General features: G+C 38.4%; 1 pseudogene; it reads left to right on the top strand.

Moving 5' to 3' along the window:
* Positions 1 to 3,686: 3,686 nt before the first annotated feature.
* On the top strand, positions 3,687 to 16,161 carry LOC108105565 (annotated as a pseudogene).
* The last annotated feature ends 6,859 nt before the right edge of the window (positions 16,162 to 23,020 follow it).

The raw sequence follows: 23,020 nt of genomic DNA, 5'->3' as shown, positions 1-23,020 counted from the left end.
AAGCTAGCAACTGTTTATTTTGGGTGCGGGCAGTAATTCCCCTCTGGTGGATTCGACTTTTCAGCTCCTTATAAACTGGGCAACCTCTATAGTTAGCAGTGTGATTTTCACCGCAGTTGCCGCACTTTTTTGAGTTCTTGTCATCTTTGCTCGCTGGGCAGTGTGCGGAGTCATGAAGCTCACCACAAACTACACACACTGGGCGCAGTTTACAGTAAGACCTTGTATGGCCACATTCTTGGCAGTTCGCACATTGTACCGGGCCATTCCCTTAAGTACGTCTTGCAGGCCCTTGCTGCTTTTTAGCTGATAAGTATAAAAGTTATTTTTTTGTCGGTGAGATATTTTGATAATACTCTGTAATTATCTTTAGACTTCGTTTGAACTTTTGTTTCCTGGATGTTGCCCTTTACGAGTGGTATTATGTGAAAATTGTCCTTGCCAATAAGCTCTATAATTTTGTTGACAAGAACGTTGGACCTTTTTTCTCGTATGTAAATTGACGGGGGCTTAGTCTTCCTTTTTTCGACTTCAGTAGATTCGGCATCATCCTCATAGTCTGCCAAGATTTTAAAAAGGTTTGAGTTAGAGGGCGTTTCTATTGCAGCTATGTTAGCATTGCCACGGGTTATTTTGCGTTGCGAGTTTAGGGGGCTTAACTTCCTTTTGATTTGGATGTTGCGATCCATACCAGTCTGCACAGCCGGCTTAATATTTTTTTTGTTATACCCGTTACTCGTAGAGTAAAAGGGTATACTAGATTCGTTGAAAAGTATGTAACAGAAAGAAGGAAGCTTTTGCGACCCTATAAAGAACTATAGCAGATACAAAGCTGAGATAAGCATGAAGATTCTTGAGGTCCCGGGACAGCGCAAGTTTATTACAGCATCCTGCCACGCCCACTCAAACGCCCACAAATCGCAAACAACTAAAATAGCTGAAATCTCAGGAACTATTGCAGATAGAAAGTTGAAATTCAGAAAGTATAATCTTTAGATGACAGCGCATCTTATAGTGCTACTACTATCCGGCCACACCCACCCATACGCCCACAAGGCTCAAAAGACGGTTTTCGAATTTTCTAGAAAAGCTGATATCTCGGTAACTATAAGAGAAAGAAAGTTCGGATTAAGCATGTATGTTTCTATAATGCTCCCAATGCGAATTGTTTTTTTCGGATCACGCCACGCCCACTCTAACGCCCACAAAACCCGAAAAACCAAAAATGCAAAAATCTCGAAAACTATAAAAGCTACACAATTTTGCTTAGGAACACGTATTTAGGAGATGCCTCTGCAACTTGCCACGAAGTTGCATCCGGCCGCGCCCACTCTAACGCTCACAAACCGCGGAAAACTGTGTAGTCTATAATATTATTATGAATGCCTTCGTTTGACCTTGTGTAACTTATTTCTGTTAATATCTATCGATTTACAAAAGATTTTTCAAATCAGAACATTATTTCGCTATTTATGAAGAAATTAAGGTTATAAGGCTCCACATGGGCAGTGACGTCACTATAAGCATACTCAACATACTTCCTCTGACAATAGGTGGTGCCTTGTGAATTTCCACTAGCAAAATTAATATTTTAAAATTGTGTAAAACAGTAACGGGTATCTTATAGTCGCGGCACTCGACTATAGCGTTTCCTCTTGTTTTTGTTGTCTTTTTCGGGCAGCGCAGGGGCAGAAATATTAATGTTTGCGCTGCTAGCTGATGACGTCGTTAATCGCGCTGTCGTTTCAGTTGCGGTTGTTGTTGTTGTTATGGTTGACGTTGTCAAAGAAATTGCGGTGCTGGTTGCTGCGCTCTTTGGCTGCAGAGACATCGATGGTAGCGAGGGGGAGCAAGAACGCGCTCTCTCGCTTTCTACGTTTAGGAATTCGGTCAAGTTTGGGGTAATTGACCGTCTTTGGGAAGAGCTTGCATTACTTTCGGTTGCTTTGAAAGAGAAGTAAGCGTTGTTTCTTTGTACTGAGAGCCGTCTCTCGTCTTGCTCACGTTGACGTTGGGTGCGAACGTCGTTTAAACTCATTGCAGTCGAGGTTGAGTTTGTTAGAATTAGTGTTTTGTTTTATATTAATAAATTAATTAACCAATATAAACATTTTCGCGTTGTTTTGGTTTACGAAACCAGTCACTGAACTTTTTTGGATATTATTGAATACTTTACTTTTTGTTTTCCCAGAGCACAATAAAAATACACGTCTGCATACGGCGACGGTCAATTTCAATTATCCACTGACAGCTTCTTATCTGTTTTTAAAAGGTTCGTCGGGAGGAGGTCCGCCGAGGTCACCACACTTCGGAGGACTGTGGGAGGCAGCAGTCAAGGCCGCCAAACACCGGCTGCTGCGAGGAATCGGCAACGCCAAGCTGACAACGGACGAGCTCAGCATTGAGCGCTGCTCAATTCTCGACCAATCGCGTCGCCAGGCAACGATCCCAACGATGGAGAGGCCCTAACTCCAGGACATCTGCTTATCGGCCAGCCTCTGATCACGCTGCCGCAAAAGTCCGGCACAGGCAGAATCTCCAGCAAGGCCAGTTGCGGATATTTGAGGCGGTGGCGAATGCTGTCCGATCTCAAGCAGCAGTTTTGGGCCAGCTGGTCCAAGGACTACATCGCCAGCCGGCAGCATCGCAACAAGTGGTGCGTCGAGGGTCGCGATTTGGAGGTCGGGTGCCTGGTGCTCGTGCAGGACAACATGCCTCCGCAAAGGTGGCTTACAGGCCGCGTGGTGGCAACAACAGTCGTTGAGGACGGAAGAGTGTGTGTGGCGGAGGTACGGACGTCAGGAGGCGTCATCAAGCGCGCCATCCACAAGCTGGCATTGCTGCCAGTAAGCAACGCTCCTAACGAGGAGGTTAAAGCGCCGGAGGCCTTCAACGGGGCCGGAATGTTGGAGCAGTAGATTTAGTTTTATTGTTAGTTTTAAGGATAGATGAAAAGGAAGAATTAATTGAATACACGCAGCCAAAACCAATGTACAAAAGCTTATCAGTTGCACTCAAGCTTGAGCATAGCCGAGTTGTTGTGATCTAACTGATAAGATTTTCTGTTCGTGGCTATGCGAAATGGTATGCTGCTCTCGGGAGAACATTAACCGATCGAACCTCGAAGCAGCTGGCAGCAATAAACTTTAGAATCAACTTCGTTTCGTTTGTTTCGCTTCTTGAAAATTCCCCAGCCGCTAGTCGCAAACTAATATACCCTTTTATTTTACGAGTAACTGGTATAATACATTATAGGAAATAAAAACTATCGGCCTTTTCTTTTGCAACGTTCACTGTAGCGCTTTTTTCGTGTATTTATATATTGTAAATTATTTATAAAAAGGTTGGATTAATAAAATGCACTACTTAAAACAATATTCATTACTGCTTTACACAATTATAGTAAATTCATTTTTTTAGTGGAAATTAGTGAAATATTGATCCGATTTAAAAAATCTTTGGTAAATCGATAGATATTGACAAAAATATATTATACAAGGTCAAACGAGAATGTGATATTATAGACGAGGAATACCGTGCAGTTAATTTAGCGAAGGTCTGTATCAAAGTTCAAGACGTTTTTAGCTTTATCTATATATATGTAGCTCTGAACCAAAAACCGAACGTCATCCATTGAAAATAGAATCTCTTAGCAGAAAGCGTTGGAATCACCTTATCTTGTCCAAATGTGGATTAAGCGCGGATTCCAATCGAATCCTACGTGGATTCTTCAGGCGTTGAGCTCCACGATGGAAGTGATGTCCCTGCTTGCCGTTTACCTCCGCGATCACTTTATTATGCATTTAAGGGTATATAATTTCTAACTTTATTTATATTATAAACTTTTATATCATTATTTTTAATCGCTGTAATAAAATTGCTATTGTAACTTCGTTCTTGCCTTATCAACCGCTCTGAGACCAGGTCACTCAAACTCCTTAGAGATCGTGGATAAAACATTTACTTGAACTCGTGCAATTAAAATTTAAGCTTGTATCCTCTAGATACAGTATCATAGCTAAGTATCTTTTATCCAAAATATGTCTATTGTTACCTTAACCTTACTATGATGGCATCACGTATAGTGCAGACAAATCACTCTATTTTGAAACGAACAATTTCGATATCATAGCAGTGTTCCATCATTTTTTGAAAGCGGGAGGCCAGACTTTGATGGTGATTGATTGTTCACTTAAAGGCCGAAATTGACAAAGGTAGTTTAGTAACCTATACATCATTAGCAGGCTCAGGTTTAAATCTAAGTTTCGAAATGTGTGCCACCCTGGTGTGCCGGTTCACTGATTTATACACTCACTTAAGTCAAAATATGTCGAGACAAATGTTTTCAATTACTTAAAACGATATGAAGAAGCATTGGGTAACTCGGGTTACATGGTTGGTGACACCACTGATATTAAAATTCGTTCAAAATGTATTTAAAACATTATAATGCAATTCATTTTAAAAATGTTATCTTTAAATTTCAGTCTTAGTATGACGGCAACGTCATTTATTAAACATTCTTGATATTGTTCCTGCAATAAAAAGCTCATTTACCATTTTTGTATTTAGCATTTGTTAAAAATAATAAAAAATCTATTCAGTAAGTATTGAATGCCGTCGTGATCCGAGTGTCTTTACCACAAGATGTTTGGTTTAATGACTGGAAGCATATAAGCTAATGAAACTATGCGATTTACATTTTAAAAGCTATATAATTAACCAATGAATATCCTTTTGTAAATACATTTCCTAGTATTCTTTTTGGGTATCCACATCTTATTTGGTAAGCAGAGAGTAACATATGAAGGCATTTTATTAAGTAAAACAGAACCGGAGCTGTTTCCCCAAAACTGTGCGTTGTGACATGCGGTACCAAAAAGAACATCCAAATATGAATTCCAACAACAGTGATAAAGTGGAAAACGATTTTATATATAAGCGCCTTTCGAAGATAAATGGCGCGTTCTGTGAGAATTGTAATAAACTGCACAATTAACATCAGTAGAAAACTAAATGGAACCTTGTTTCCTTGAATATAAGTTTCCAGTACGCTCGTGCTATATTTATACCGATACTGAAAGAAAAGATTTATTATTAAAATTCGTAACTTAAACTCTCTTTATTTACGCTTATATATTATGAATTTTTAAGATAAGAAAACATAAAACAATCTTAAAATATGTAAGAAACAATTACTTGATATTAAAGAAATAAACTATACATATTGTATATTACAATACGATGAACGATAGTTAAACAAAATACAAACAACTTATCAATCATCTGTATTTATTATTTCCCCTTCAAAATAGGTCCCTTCTGGGGTAATACATTCCTTCCAACGAAGAATTTAATCCGTTTTAAAATTATAATTCCCGATGGCCCTCAGTGCTCCAATCACGAAGTAAAACATGGTTGAATCATTAAATGTTATAATGTTTGTTAAATATTTTTTAAAATCGGAACGCATTCAAAGGATTGACTTGTTTCTAATAACGCCGTTAGCAAACTAAATCACACATAACACACACACAATAAAAATTGACGGATTTTTTTTTTTAATATTCTCAGTGGAAAAATTTTAAATGGGTAAAATGAGAACAAAATTTAAGATTTCTTTAACCCTCTACCGCATACAAAGCCATATATGGCTTCTCACTTTCAATAATTTTTTTTGCAATAAAACGGTACATATACTAAACCGTTTGTCATCACTAATTCTCTTTCAACTATTTTCTGTAAGATGTCTATACTCAGAACTTCTTTGTGTTGCCTTATCTCAAGTTTCAATCAGTTTTGTGCTCGCGCCTCAAGCAGACGAACGAAAGTGAATTGCGGTGAAATTAAAATAAAAATTACTACACTAAAAATCAGTTTTATCACTGAAAAGTATTTTTTTCTAAGAGAATATAAAGTTTTCGTTCATAAAAAATAGAATTTGACTATAGGTGAGCATCACATATACTATTCTATGCAAATAACTGTGGACGCCATATATGGCTCTATATGCAGTAACGTATCAGGTTTTAGCTACGACTTTGATATTTTTGCGGGAGCCCAAAGTGATACCTATCCGGAGGGAGCGCCTAATTTGGGAGTAAGCGGCGGTATGGGTGGCGTTGACTTACTGGATTCTTTACTTGGACTTTATAGAATTCCATTGCGCTCAAGAAAATGGTATAAGAAAATATTTTTTCACATGATTGATATGTGAGTAGTGAATTCATGGATTCTATGTTGTCGTAAGTCAGATCAATATATGCCACTCTTCGATTTCAAGCTTTTTATAGCTGAGCACCTGTGCAAGGCAGGAAAAGTAAAGAAGCGCGGACGACCTGCGATGACTCCAACTTCATCCCCGTGTACAAGTAGGGAAGGTACTCCTACTATCAACAAAAGACGAAAGCACCAGGAAATTCCATTGAATTCTGTTCGGGAGGACCATATTGGCCATTTTCCCACCTGGAAAAAGCAAAGGCAACTCTGCAAAAATGATTGCTCTTTCCGCTCATACACCTTTTGTGAGAAATGCAATGTATTTCTATGCTACAACGACAAAAGAAACTGTTTCACCAACTTTCACATGCAGTAATGTATACATGCATACAAAGCCATATATGGCAAACTATAGAATAAGCTGAATGCCATATATGGCCCCATATCCCCCACCCCAAACTATGCCACCCCCCACAAAAAAAAGTCCAAAAATATATTATTTTGGCCTTAATAAACACATAATTACATTCAAAAAATTTTTTCCTTATTATTTCTATGCTCATGCAGTAGAGGGTTAAATTAATGAAAAACTCTGTTTTCGGAAAATTTATGGAAAACCAGAAAGTTGTGTATGTAGTTCTCTACATAAACTCGGCAAAAAAAACACTTTGTCAAAAGTATAATTTCAAGGTTACTCTTATGCGATTATACTGAAGAATACCGTTAACAATTAAAAGACCACCACTTGGTTGACGGTAACGAGGATGGTGTCGTTTTATCATACTGCAGTTTCCCATACCATTCTATTGGAAAACGTAATAGAAGTTATCCGATGCGTTAAACTATGGCATAACATTGGTCTGTCTTTGACTGAATTACAACGACTTCAGATATTCCGCACAATAATAAAATCTGGCGCTGCTTTATTCAAATTTATCTGACTATCGATAGCCAGTTTTCCGATCCACGAAATCCGTATTAGTTATAGTTGAGATTAAGCTATGCAGCGCAAATTTGTTTCAGCATCCTGACTCCCACCAATCAAAAATTAAAATAAATAAAAATAAATAAAGCTATATTTTTAATTCACGGAGTAAATTATATAATGAATTTATTATAATTTATAATTTATTGCTACTTCAATGAGATATCCATTACAGTTTTATTTCATTTTAAAGTATTCATTATGCAACCTTTTGTCAGAAAAATCATTTTTAATAACTGATAATGACGTTATTGCTTATAGTATTATAACCTACCTACCTCATAAATAGCGAAATAATGTTCCGATTTGACAAATCTTTAGTAAATCAATAAATATAAACAGAAATAAGCTATACAAGGTTAAACGAAGGTATTCATAATAATATTATAGACGCTACAGTTTTTCGCAATTTGTGGGCGTTAGAGTGAGCATGGCGGGATGAAAACTTGTGACAAGTTGCAGACTCATCTCTTTAATACGTGTTCTTAAGCCTAATTTTCTAGCTCTTATAGGTCCCGAGATTTTTGCATTTTTGGTTTTCCGGGCTTAGTGGGCGTAAGCGTGGGCGTGGCTAATAATGGGGCATCATAAAAACCAACATGCTGAAACCGAAATTTCTATCTCTTATAGTTACCGAGATATCAGCATTTCTAGAAAATGCGAATGCGAATTTCTAATAGGCATCACGGTTTCTTTCGGTGAGCTCAGAGTTGGGTGAGCTCTCCATAGTGAGTGTTTTGTACAATTAGTTGACAATTGCTCAATGTAGCGGCGGTGGACATATGTTTCTTCTTGCTGTAGAGCTTGAGCAAGTTGACGTGAGGCATGTCTTAAGCAATGCTTAGCAGATGGCGATCTGTGAATTTGCCATGCTCGACGTAAGCGTCGCTTTTCGAGGACGAGCTGTTCGATTTGTAGATTTGACTTCTTTTGATTGCATTGTGTGTTTATAGTATGAGGTGTTGAAACTCTAGTTGGCGGGATGAAAACTTGTGACAAGTTGCAGACTCATCTCTTTAATGCGTGTTCTTAAGCCTAATTTTCTAGCTCTTATAGGTCCCGAGATTTTTGCATTTTTGGTTTTCCGGGTTTTGTGGGCGTAAGCGTGGGCGTGGCTAGATACAATTTGCATTTGGGGCATCATAAAAACCAACATGCTGAAACCGAAATTTCTATCTCTTATAGTTACCGAGATATCAGCATTTCTAGAAAATGCGAAAACCGTCTTTTGAGCCTTGTGGGCGTATGGGTAGGTGTGACCGGATGGATTACTACTAAAAGATGCGCGGGAATCTGAAGATAATACATTCTGAATTTCGACTTTCTAGCTCTAATAGTTCTTGAGATTTCAGCGATTTAAGTTTTTCGCGATTTGTGGGCGTTAGAGTGGGCGTGGCAGGATGCTGTAATAAACTCAAGAATATTCATGGTTAATCTCATCTTTCTAGATCTTATAGTTCTTGAGATCTCAGCGTTCATACGGAGAGACGGACAGAAGGACAGACGGACATGTTATATATATACTTTATAGGGTCGGAAACGCTCCTTTCTACCTGTTACATACTTTTCAACTTATCTTGTATACCCTTTTACTCTACGAGTAACGGATCATCATCATAAAGGGCACAAAAGAGTCTGTTTTTCAGGATGTATTTTGAGTTGAGGGTTAGGTTCATGTCTCTGCACCCAAAAAGCGCAGTATCTAGCACTGCAATTTTTTTGACGACGTCAACCGTAACAATAACAGCAACCGGAACTGTATAAGCAAACCGACATCATCAGCTACCAGCGCAAATATTAAAATACTAGATCCTCACTAGGACCCATAAACTCTGACAAAAATGTAACATATGCAAGCGCATTAAAATCAGCACTGGCTACCCCTGCCTCAAAAAGTTCATTTTTTCAATCAGCATACCAAGAACCGAACACGGCTCAGCAGCATCAGTCACCAGTGCAGCCAAAAATCCACTTTGAAACTATGACAACAAAGCCTTACGTAAATTATTTCGTTTATGTGCACAACTATGCAGGATTTAATGCGTAACCAAAATCTATTGATTCAAATGGTGGTTTCACAACAATCCAAATATTGACTTCCCTACGGATATCTACGTGGAACGCCAACGGCGTCTCGCAGTATAAGCTTCAGTTAGCTCAATTCCTACTCGACAATCATATCGACGTAATGCTGCTTTCAGAAACACACTTTACTGGAATTCTAATCACAAGTTCTAATAAAAATTTGCTAAAAACAACCTACAGGCCACCTCTATAAATATACAACTAAATACTAGCAACCAACTTACACTAGACGCCGTATACTGCCCCTCTCACTACACTATAGCTGAGGATTAGTTTATGGAGTTTTTCAATCACTTCATAGCAGTAGGAGACTACAATGCAAAACACACAAACTGGGGATCTCGTCTCCTGATTCCAAAAGGAAAGCAGCTCTATAATGCAATTATCAAAGCCAAGAACAAGCTCGACTATGTTTTTTCTGGCACACTAACATACTGGCCGGCAGACCCAAGGAAACTTCCCAAATTAATAGATTTTGCTTATAATGTATGTATAAATACAAAATTCAATCAGAAAACGACGTACATATATGTCCACCGCCGCTACATAGAGCAAATTGTCATCTTTTAGTACAAAACACTCACCATGGAGAGCTCACCCAACTCTGAGCTCACCGAAAGAAACCGTGATGCCTATTAGAAATGCCACAGGCGGCTGGGAACGCAGCGACGCAGGCAGAGCCAGCACGTTTGCCAACCACCTTAAAAATGTCTTCCAACCAAATCCAACGACTCTATCATATGAGCCCCGGCCTCAACATGAGCCAATTGAGTTTCGCCCAAACGAAATCGTTAGCATCATCAAAAGACAACTGAACCCGAAAAAATCTCCGGGCTGCGACTTCATAATTCCCAAAATGATCATTGAGCTCCCATACTGCGCCGTTTGCACTCTCACCCAGGGGTTTAATGACATCGCAAAAATTGGCCACTTTCCAGTGAGATGGAAAAAGTCAATTATAATAATGATAGCAAAGCCGGGGAAAGACCACACTATCCCCATGTCATATAGACCTGTAAGCCTACTCTCTTGCCTATCTAAACTCCTTGAAAAATGCCTAATGACTCGGATAAACACATACCTGAGAATCCAAGAAGGAATCCCGTCACCCCAATTTGGGTTTCGTGAAAAGCATGAAACAATTGAGCAGGTCAACCGGATATCATCAGAAATTCGGATCGCGTTCGGAAAAGAGAGTACTGTACTGCCATATTGTTAGAAGTCTCTCAATCATTTGATATAGTATGGCTAGAAAGTGTAAAGTACAAGATCATGTTGATAAATAGCGATCAGATTGGCAAATTAATGAATTAATGAATTAACTAATTAATTAATTTCTTCACCCTGGACAGGCAACGAAGGCACAAACAAACGAAGTGACATATATAAGATTACACCTCGACAGAAGTCTCATATAGAGCCGGCACATTGAAGCCAAAAGAACACACCTAAAGCTGAAAGCCAGTTGCTTTAATTGGCTTATCAACGCGCAACTAGAATGTCTTAGTATACTGATAGTTAAATTTTAATGATAAGATTCGTAAACTTATTGTTAGTCTCAAAATTAGGAGACGATTCAATAAATAAAAGCAAATCTCAAAAAAATATTTAAGCAACCTTTTTGGAGGACATACATATACGAGGTGTGTTCAAAAAGTAAGGTGATTCTTCAAATTTCGCGAATTTCAAATTTTTCGATTATCGAAACCTTTTAGAAGTTATACGAGGTGTGTTCAAAAAGTAAGGTGACTTTTCAAATTTCAAATTTTTTAAATTTTTCGATTATCTTCAGTTTTGGGAACAAGAAAAAGTCACATGGGGCCAAATCCGGTGAATATGGTGGCTGAGGCATTATTGTGGTGTTGTTTTTGGCCAAAAAATCCAAATCCTTTGATCCATATTTTTCGATAGCAAAAAATCGCCGAGCTCGCAAAACAACTTGTAACTTTACGCCTCTCACAACCAAACAAAAGAGGATGTTCCATTGAAACTTGGTACAGATGTTAGGGAAGAGTGTACCAATATAACAAAACAAAAAAATCGATAATCGAAAAATTTGAAATTCGCGAAATTTGAAGAGTCACCTTACTTTTTGAACACACCTCGTATCTAAGGAGAAGAGAAGTAAATAGGTCAAGTAACCCCTTTAACTCTGAAAACTACTACAGACAACAATATTAGGAATATAATAAATATAATAATACAATAATTATTGCTCAAGAGGTAATACTGGCTTTAACGAACATTATAGGCAACAAGGAATTTTGGGTGCTAATAAGCGAGAAAATTACAAAAGAAATAGGAACGAGACAAGTGCAAATACGCGTCATGATGACTGTTGAGCAACTAAGATTTAAATAAAGTTCAATTCCCAAATTTTTATTACGAGTTCAAATCAAAACCAAATTAACTCCGCAACAAAACTATGTCGAAAGAAAGAAGTACAGCTTATCAACATTGCTTCAAGTTACAACAGTTTTACAAACAGTTCCCAAAAGCGCATGCGCTACAAAGTAACAGTAAAGCGCATCCGAAACTGGAAGAACCGAAACAAAATAGAAGCTGCTGATAAGTCCGTCGCTGCTCATCAGTGTTTTTCTTTGGCTGCTTGGCCCAACAATGACCAGTCGACTGAAAGTAGTTCGAACTTCAATAGCTCGTCTATAATAATTCTGAAACATGAGGAAGCTAAATGCTCCTCATCAACTTCGAGAAATACACAACAATAGCAGTCTGTACATTCCAGGAGGGGACAAATTAATACATTCAACGGGAAACAGTTAACATTTACCATCGCGGTTACGAATTGAATTTCAACGACGGATGAAATTCTGATATATAAGGAATCCTCAAGATATATATAAAAAGGCGGATTGATGACACATTTTAAGTAATGAGACGTGTATCTATTTTCTATTTATGAAAAATAGGATTACTCAAGTCATAAACATAAGTCAGACTTGACAGACACTAAAATATAAGAGGCTCCTGCCTATTTCAAAAGACAGTGACCCCATGAAACCACTGAACATCGTACATTATGTACAATTTCTAAGACAATAACCAGGACAATTTTATATAAATTCTTTATGTATGCAACCGGGTACACAATACCATTTAGTGATGGAAAAAAATATCGTTAAGACGATGAAAAAATTTGTAGGCCAACACGGTGTTTCAAAAAAAATTTCTTGCGATCAAGGCGTCGAGTTTATTTAAAGATTTTTGCTCGCAGTATGGGATCGAGAAAGATTATATTCGACATGGACAGAAATAGTCTTGAAGACCAGAAAAGGTTTAAAATTTTAAGTGACCATGAAGATACTTTGGACGAGGTGTTTCTTACCTATATGAATTTATTTATTCAGACACAAAATTACCTCCGACTATTACACCTACTACCTCTTTTCGTGTAGGATCAGTGCTTAAAAAAGTTTAATGAATATGGAGAGGAAATTTATAAGAGAGTTCGAGAGCAGATGAGGCAAAGCAAAGGAGAACGGATAAGTTAAACAAAGAACGAGAGTTGCAGGATTGGGATATCGTTTATAGGAAGGAAAATAGGAGAAATAAGTAAAGACCTAGCTAAGACATGGAAGTTACTTGTAGGATAAAAAGGAGACAACAAATACCCAAGTCAAAATTATGGAAATAATTCGAAAGGAAGGCCAAGACTGCGATGCGGACCAAGGAATCGACCATTATGACACTCGAGACAATGGCGAAGCTTCTGCGTGACCGATTGCCACGCTTCAGGAAGAATTGGAGGAGCTGAATTATAGTGATATCGCAAGTAATTTGTATTGGAAATTCTCTTAGCTAGCCACGGACGTGCACGTCGATATCCAGAAGGAAGTTGCCAAGCGCTCCAGTACAGTTGCCGCCCACTCTACGCTATTGGATGGAACCAGTGGTGCTGGTATTTCAAACGCTAAATACAAGCCTGCACCCTCATTACCCCCGTTGCCGATGCCAACACTCAGCGGTGGCTATGCCGTGTGGCCGGATTTCTGCGACCTGTTCAAGACGACGATTGACAGCCATCCTAACTTGACCAATATGGAGAAGCTCGGGTGGCTCATTTGATGTCTGCGAGATTCAGCCTTCGAGACTTTGTGGGCGCTATAGTGGTTGAGACCAGAAAAAATATTACGCATTGGAGACATCGTTAATATGCTTTCAGTGTTTCTACAAAAATCGAAAACCGTCTTTGGAGCGTGATGGGCATAGGAGTGGGCGTGGTACTACATTAAGATGCGCTGGCATCTTAAGATTATTCGTGCTCAACCCCAACTTTCTAGCTATTATAGTTACCGAGATTTCCGCGATTGGCGTTACAGTGTGCGTAGCGGGATAAACTAAACATAGGGAGCTCAAGAATCTGAATACTTAATATCAACTTTGTGTATCCTATACTTCCTGAGATCGCAGCGTTTATACGGCAGGCGAACATGAATTAATCGACTAGGCTATTGTTCATGATCAAGAATAAAACATTATATAACATACTCGTACGTATAACAATTTTCCACACATGGACAGTCTTAAGGGAGAAATTCTTCAAAGCCACTTGTTGGGCCAAGCAACAAAAGACGAATGAGCAGCGGCGGGCTTATCAGCAGTTTCTATTTTAATTTGGTTCTCCCAGCTTCGCATTCGCTTACCTGTTACTTTGTAGCACATGCGCTTTTGGGAGCTGTTTGTCAAACTGCTGTAGCTTGAAGCTTTTTGAAGCTGTACTTCTTGCTTTCGGCATGGTTTTGTTGCGGAGTTAATTTGGTTTTGATTTGAACTCGTATTACAAATTTGGGAACTGAACTGCCCCGATTTATTCTTTATTCTAAAGCAATTAAAAACTCTTAGTTGCCTAACATTTTCGTGACCCCGACGTGATCGCACTCCATAGTGATTATTGTGATCAGTTTAAAACTGCCACGGAAACTTGTTGTTTTTGTTGTAATAACCGGAAGTTGCCAAGCGCTCCAGTAAAGTTACTGCCCATTCTACGATTTTGGATGGTACCAGTGGTGCTGGTATTTCACCAACTCCATACACGCCTGCTTCCTCATTGCCCCCCGTTGCCGATGCCAACATTCAGCGGTTGCTATGCCGAGAGGCCACATAACTACACCCTATTTAAGACGACGATTAATAGCCATCATTTCCTTTCTGCAAGAATCAGCCTTGGAGATTTTGAGGGCGTTGGAGATTACTAACGCGAATTATGATATTGCCCTTGATCTTTTCCGCAACCGTTTTAGTAATCGACGATTAATATTCCAGGCTCCCATCAAAGAGATCTTTGGAACAAAGGTGCCGTACCCTTGAGACGACGGATTTGACCTTAGCTCCGCGTCTGCCAGCGGATCAAGTGAGCCGACGTAGGCCATTTAATATTTGATCGTGCATGCTCCTTAATGCTCCGCCAGCTCCCTGTTCCCCCTGCGGTATCCTGGAACATGCTGGGCCTTCTTGCCCAAGGTTCCTCGTCTTGTCAGTTAAGGAACCATACGATGAAGTCCGACGTTTTGCCCTCTGCTTCATTTGCCTTAAGTCTGGACACTTCTCCCGCGGATGCTCATCCTCCCGCTCCCCAACGTGTGAACGCTGACATTCGTTTCCGGCGTGATTCCTACCAATGAGGCTGGCGTTGCGACCGCTCAGGCTCAGCCAGCTAACGCGTTCTTGACCCAGGATCAACACGCTGAAGCAGTGTTCTTACCAACCGCCAACATTCTCGTTCGTGGCCGAACAGGAGACTTCCTTCCCTGCCGAGCGCAGATTGTGGATTTGCTGATTGGAGCCAGCCTGTCACCATCGAGTCGTCCAATATCAAGAACTTGTTCGATGCTGAGCTGCTGGAAACGCGTCATATTCTGAATGAAACGGCCAGGGATCGTGCCCGTCGCGAAATGTCCGCATGTAGGAGTTGCGTGACAACGTGCTGAACAAATTCAACCTGTCTAATGCCGATCGTCAGAAGATTACTGATGAACTGAACAATATGAACAAGAAGCTGGATCGTCTGCGCCAGCAGTTTAAGGATATACGCAAGGCTTTAGAGCCTAGAGACACTATCGTGCTTCGACTTGGAAAATTCCATTCAGAGCCTGCGTGAGGAACTGACATTCAAGGATCAGATCCACTCAAAGAAGATCAATGAGTCGCGCCACATCCGCCAGACAGAGAAAAGCGAAATCGACGGATGTGTCAGATTTAAGTATGATGCCAAGTTGAAGCAGTCTTTACGAGTCGCTTAGCGAGGATAAAGTCTGTCGTCTGTAAGAGGCCGCGGCACGCACATCCAACTCTAAGCACAAGTCCATCGGAGGGTTCCGCTCGACTCGTGTTCGTATTGACAGTCTAAATGACAAGATTCACGATCTTTAGCACAATAAAGCCGCTCTCAATGTTCTCGTACGTGAATTGAAACTCGAAACTCGAGAGCGTCACGGCCAGGAGGTAGGTCAGCTCGAGATGGAGCATATTCGACTGCTCGAAGAGATGACCGATCAACTGCAGGAATACCAGGCCCTCAGGGACATAAAGGATTAAATTTGGAAATCGCTGCCTTCGACAAGCTGGTCGGCGAAAAGGCCCTCCTGAAGACGTTACGGTACAGTCCTTCAGCCAATGACTGCGTACCTCACCCCGTGCCACGCTCTCACAAGGCACTTCCTCTGGCGACATGAGTCGCAAGCGTGCAAGGTGGAGAACAAGGAGATTGATACCGAGGACAAGTTCATGAAGCTGTACAATAAGAGCAACGATGAGGTGGCCATTGCATTCTGGCAGCTGCAGCTTTAAGAAACGAGGGCGGTCTTTCGACCACCTACAAGTTCCATCGTTACCGCACTAAGGACAGCTGTTAGAGCTGTTGTATCTGCTGCCACTCAAGGATTCTGTTTAAGGGCCAGCCTTCGATGTTGGACCAAGCAGCCAAAGAAAAAGACGGATGAGCACTGGCTGGTTTATCAGCCGTATATTTTTTATTTTGGTTCTCCCAGGCTCGTAAGCGCTTTACTGTTATTTTGAACCGCATGCGTTTTTTGGAGCTTTTGGTAGAACTGTTGTAGCTAGAAGTTTCTGTTGTTAAGCTTGTACTTCGTGCATTCGGCGTGGTTTGATTTCAACTCGGAATAAAATTTGAAAATTGAACTGCCCCGGCTTATTTATTCTACAGCAATTAAAAACTCTTAGTTGCTAAACACCACTTTTAACTAGCGGTATAACTCTAGTAATTGTTGTGGTCTGAATTTTCGTCACCTACTGGATAGTAGTGTGTTTTCGGTGGTTCTGGCACAGATTTATGGGCTATTAACCTGTCACATTAGTGATTAAAACATGGTTTCCTCCACCCCGAAACCCATTATCCGTCGTCTCCTTTGATTAGGGATTTCCCTCACCACCCCGCAGGGTGGTGATAAATTATAGTTTTTGATGATGTGACGATTGTGTCATGATTAGTTTTCCGACCCCCCTATCCGTTATTTGAAAATATTAAAATGTATTTCTGACCCTAATAAGGAGGATTGGGAACGTCTTAAGGAGATGAATTTTCTCAAAACACACTGCCAATTTCTATATATGTAAGCATCTGTCTACGTGTGTGCGTGTGTATGGTTGAGTGGGAACCCCAGATGTGTGTGGAAACATGACATGAAGAGCCGATGAGGAAGATCCATGCTCGCATCGTAATAAAATGTGTGTTTTAGTATTTCTCTCTCTATTCCACACATAGATAAAAACGATACAAGAGGTTGTGGTTTTGTGTGAAGTCATTGTTTTCCAGCGCTAAATAATTTCACCCATAATAAAAGGTCTCTTCATACGCGTGCATCTGATTTGTAAACATCTTGTAAAAGCATGTTATGGCACACGTTGCGCACGCGCTGAATGCGTTTGAGTTCCAGGGGAAGTGTACTTCATAATAGATGAGTGTATATGTGTACGTGTGCATGTGAGTCTATTTATATGTATTTCCCTTCCCTTATTCATAAAAAGTAAGCAAACAAACTAATATAATATTAACATTAATATTTTATACAATGAAATTATTTTTCTAGCTCCATTCCTTCGATTTGCGTAAAAGAGGCATGCGCATGTTTCCAATCTCGAATCGGTGTTACAGAATGTAAAGTGTTCACCATATTTCATTGTTTTCAGATCTGGTGCACCTTGATTCATGAACATAATTTTTGTTTTAAGAAGGTATTGGAAATGATTTTCAAATATCTTCCCATTGATTGTAGAAAAAATGTATCAATTTCTTTAAGAAATTTCATTATTTATAGAAATATTTTTTGTGAAACAGGTCTTGTCACAAGTGGTCTCAACTTAAAAATGAAGTGAATGCAAATAGATATGTTTACTTTTAAAAAAATTAAGAATGTTGTATGCATTATTTAAAGCACACACACAATCTGTTTCCTCAAAACCGGTTTAATGACGGACACCTCGACATTAATGAAATGGTGGTTTCCAAAAAATTATTGTAAAAAATGTTTCTTTTCCATTCCCTTGCAGATAATTTGTTTTCCAATAGTTTTTACCTTAAGATATCGTCGCGTTTGTGCAAAACTTTCGCCCATCGTTCCAACAAATTGTATGATGCTTTTTTGTTAACCAGTTTGCAGTGCACTGCAATGACAAAACGCACACCAATACAAACGGAAGTAACAAAACAGACATTGAATTCTGACAAGCGGAAGTAAAAAATGTGCGTGTATAGGTGTTCCAAGGGGGTTATCTAAAAAAATACAAAAAAACCAAACATTTGCCGGAGTAATAAAAAAGGGATAACAAAAAGAAGAAAGCTTAAAACACAAATGCCAGAAATGTTTGCTACCGGAGTGTAACAGCTCACACACACACACAGAGACTATGGAGCACACACACTAACATTGAAAACAAAATGAAACTCAAATAACAATTATTAAGGCGTTGCACTATAGGAAATTTAGCCACTTTTTCTGGCCACTGCAGTGGTTCGAGATTTTGTATTTAATAAAGTGAAACCATATGGTGGTTCTATAATAAAACTATTATTCAGGTTTGGTTTCTTTTCAACTACTATTCCATTTTCTTTAAGAATAAGTTGTTATTGTCAAAGAAACCTTGAAAATCAATTAATCATCATAATAATCAATAAAAAAATATCAAACAACTCTTTGTACTAATCCCTTTAAGGGATTATATTCGACTAATCGACTATTTATGAGTAGGCAATAAGCTTGGGTATTTTCATCACTTGGTGTCTTCAATTCAGTTGAAATTCTGACGTCGATAGGACCAGATTTTACTGTTTCATTTTGATATGATAGTGATTTAATATGATGCACATATTATCGTATCGAATACACACCGTACCAGTGCCAACATTGTGCTACTGTGTTTTGCGTAAACACAAATTGGCCAGGCAGCGCAGTGCGAGCTCTTAGACTTAAGAATAATTCATATCGAACATTCAACAAGAGGAAACGCTATAGTCGAGTGCCGCTACTATAAGATACCCGTTACTGTTTTACACAATTTTAAAATATTCATTTTGCTAGTGGAAATTCACAAGGCGCCACCCATTGTCAGAGGAAGCATGTTGAGTAACTGATAGTGACGTCACTGCCCATGTGAGGCCTTACAACCTTAATTTCTTCATAAATAGCGAAATAATGTTCCGATTTGAAAAATCTTTGGCAAGTCGATAGATATTAACAAAAATAAGTTATACAAGGTCAAACGAAAGCATGAATAGAAATATTATAGACACCACAGTTTTCCGCGGTTTGTAGGCGTTAAATGCAACTTCGTGGCAAGTTGCAGAGGCATCTCTTAAATAAGTATTCTTAAGCAAAACATTGTAGCTTTTACAGTTTTTAAGATTTTTGCATTTGTGGTATTTTTGGTTTTGTGGGTGGTAGAGTGGGCGTGGTTTGATCGGAAAAAAACATTTCGCATTGGGAGCCTCATAAAAACCTACATGCTTAATCTGAACTTTCTATCTTTTATAGTTACCGAGATATCAGCTTTTCTTGAAAATCCGAAAACCGTCTTTTGAGCCTTGTGGGCGTATGAGTGGGTGTGGCTGGATAGTATTACTACAAAAAGATGCCCCGGCACTAAAGATTATACCTACTGAATTTCAACTTTCTAGTTCTAATAGTTCCTGAGATTTCAGCGCTTTTAGTTTTTCGCGATTTGTGGGCGTGGCAGGATGCTGTAACAAATTTGCGCTGCGTAGGGACCTCAAGAATCTTTATGGTTAATCTGAACTTTGTATCTCTTATAGTTCCTGAGATCTCAGCGTTCATACGAACAGTCAGACGGACATGGCTCAGGTGATCAAGGAATAAATAAACTGGATGAGGCTTGTAAAGAACATGATATAGCATATTCCCATAAAAAGGATTTACATGAGCGTCACATTGCAGATTCTGTATTAATTGACAACGCTTGGTCACGTGTAAAAGCACCAGACAGTACTCTTGGTGAAAACGCAGCAGCATATTTGGTGACCAACATTATTGAAGCAAAAAAAAATTTGGAATGGGAATATCAAAAACTAAAAATAAATGTAAAGGGAAGATGATGTGGAACGCTGCTACTAGAACATTAAAAAAACAAAAGCCATTGTACATTATGAGTGCAATTAAAATTACACGAAAATAAGTTTAATCGACAATGGGTTCAAAGAAAAACGTGAAAGTACCAAGAATAATTAATGTACCCAAAACTGGTGGTTTTTTACCAATCGTACCAATTTTGACTGCCCTAAGTGCCCTCGGTAGTTTAGCTAGTGGAAGTGCCGCAATTGCAAAAAATATAAACAACGCTAGAATGGCGAAAGAGGATATGGAGGAGAAGAAACGACATAAAAGTTGAAAGTGTTGCTGTAGGAGAAGGGTTATATCTCAAACCGTATAGAACAGGTTATGGATTCTACCTAAAACCATATAGTAAGTGATATGGTATTAAGAAGCGAAAAAACTAATATGTCAGCTACCCAATAGACCACTTTCAAATATAGACATTACAACTTTTGCTCAAAAATATGTACCAAATTTTCGAGGTGTATATATGAGGGATTTACTTCCACGCTCTCCAAAAATTCGAGAATGTGGTAAAGTAAACCTAGATGATTCACAATCAAGTGGTACACATTGGGTCGCATATATCAAAAATAAAAATGATATACATTATTTTGATAGTTTCGGAAATCTACAACCACCTATAGAAGTTGTCAAGTATTTGGGAAAACGAATACAATACAACTACGAGAGAGTTCAACATTTTGATACATACAACTGTGGTAATTTATGTCTCTCATTTCTATTTTCCTTTGTCAATGGAGTGAGTCAATAATCCATCGTTTTGATTGGCTTACACTTAGGACGGGGAGGGAGACTAAAACAAATGTGTGACTTCTGGATGGTATGAAAATCGGGGCTGCCTACTTCAAAATTCACAGTCCAAGTTTCGACTTTACATTCAACAGACGTTGTACAAGTGAACAAAAAAATCTGCTAAATAAAAAAAAAACAACTGCTAAACAACAAAAATCAACTGCCAAACGATAAAAAAACTGCTAAACAACAAAAAAACACCTGCTAAACAACTGCCAAACAAGAAAAAACAACTACGACTGCTAACAACAAAAAGCAATATATATATTATATAATAAAATAAACATGGAGAACAACAACTATAAGAACGATAAGTCGAATTCGATCCTACTGACGAGGATAATACGAAGACACCTGTTAATCCGACAAGTTTGGTTTGTTACTTCAAAGAGAAGAACGATGGAAAAGATGATGCCACAGAAACAGCGTTCATACCAATTGGTGTTGAAAATAATGCCAGACGATTAAAGCATGAGTCGGTAACTCAAGAATTCACTAGATGTAATAAGAAATCTATTTTTTCAATGGCAATGATGCCTGAAAATGTAAAGTTCCCCATCTTCAAGGCGGAGTGTAAAAGGACGAAGATTGGAAAATCCCTTGTTCTGGAGTCGGAGGATTACCCTCTAAACACCCCGGAAAGGTATACACATCTTCGGGAGGAATTTATTGAGAAAATGGTTGATGGGAAATTTAATATTCATAAAAAGAATGATAATTTATATTTAGAAATAAATAAACAAAATATTAAAAAAAAAATAAATGAAAAACAAATTTTTTATATTACGTTTAATAATTACAATTTAAAATCTATATAAACAATACATTTTTTTAAAATTCATGTGATGGATGGTGTGGATATAAATATTAGAAGTTATAGTTTCCAGTTAACAGTATAGATCCAGTAACTGAAGAGTGATTACATAAATATTATAAATTTTTAAAATTTACTTTATCTAAATTTATGCAGGTTACAATAATGAATGTGTTAGCTCAGTTAACAAAAGCGAGATCTGCCTTGAAGAGAAAGTTTGATGATCTAAAACATGTAAAGGATCAAAGTGTTATAGAATTGGAGGAAACATTTAAACCTATTACAGAAGCTTTACATGAAATTGTTAACGAAAACAAAAATCCGACATTTTTAAAAACAAATGTGGGAGCCAAGGTTAAACATGAATTATACGAAAATGAAAAGTATAAGAATGATATGACAGATTTCGATGACCTGTACTATACAACCAATGGGACACAAAATCAGACAAAACGAAACTTATCTCAGTATCGATCTATGAATGATAGTGATTCGTACAATGATTTCTTTTCACAAACAAATGTTTTTGAAAAAGGAAAGAAAGACGATGATGTGGACAAAGGGAGGGAGCCGGAAGCTATATCAATGCCTACAAAAGAAAATAAAATGAGGGAAGATATAAATATAGAAGACAAGATAGATAATAAAAATTATGATTTTAATATCAGTCATTTGATACGGGAAAATTTATTACAGAAGGCATACGGGCCTAAAAAAAGTTCAGATAATGTATTAACATTAGGGAATAGTGAACTAAAAATTATTGATAATAAGATTCATTTGTCTAGTGGAATGAGTTGCGAGTTACCTCCTTGTCTGCACTCTCTTATATTTCAAAAACACCCCCAAAATTATAATGATCTTGATTAGAAAACATATAAGAATATAATTTTAGAAACATATGTTCACATATTAGGTTATAACGTGAATAATCGAATTAAAGGTTCACTCGCATTTAAATATACTAAAATTATTAAAAAAATAATAAACGATAATGAAAGTCCTACAACATCCACTCCACTTCGTCCGAAAACTGGTTTCGGTTATATGACTCTGGAGGAATCAAAACCAAATTATTATATTGGAATGATGTGAATGAACTAGTCGAACAGTTGGAAATTTTATTGGCGTCAAAATCACAATCACAATAATGAGATTTTCTCAATAATAGAAGAACTGCGAGAGGAGTGATTTTTGTTTAATTAGAGTATATATATTAAACACAAAAAAAAATTTATTTATAATCATCATGTCTGTTGACAAGTTTGGATATTTTTCTAATGATAGGGAGCGATCAGATCATTTAAAAAGAGGTGTTCAATTAATTGGGACACTTTCTTATATACCCTATTTGTTGATATTTTGTGTGCCCTTGATCTAAACATTGTCCTTCTACCATATAGCGCTTCTTCACGAGGTGCAGCAGCGAGTGGTGAACCTGACCATACGTTCTACAGCAGTCCCCACGCCGACACGATCCGTCGGAGTGCTCGTGAGCCAGGCAGCTAGAGCAATACC

The sequence above is a fragment of the Drosophila eugracilis genome, unplaced genomic scaffold (genome assembly GCF_018153835.1).
Source record: "Drosophila eugracilis isolate 14026-0451.02 unplaced genomic scaffold, ASM1815383v1 contig_106, whole genome shotgun sequence".
In the NCBI taxonomy this organism is placed as follows: Eukaryota; Metazoa; Arthropoda; class Insecta; order Diptera; family Drosophilidae; genus Drosophila; species Drosophila eugracilis.
Note: the sequence above shows the minus strand (reverse complement) of the source record. Positions and strands in the feature narration are given on the sequence as shown.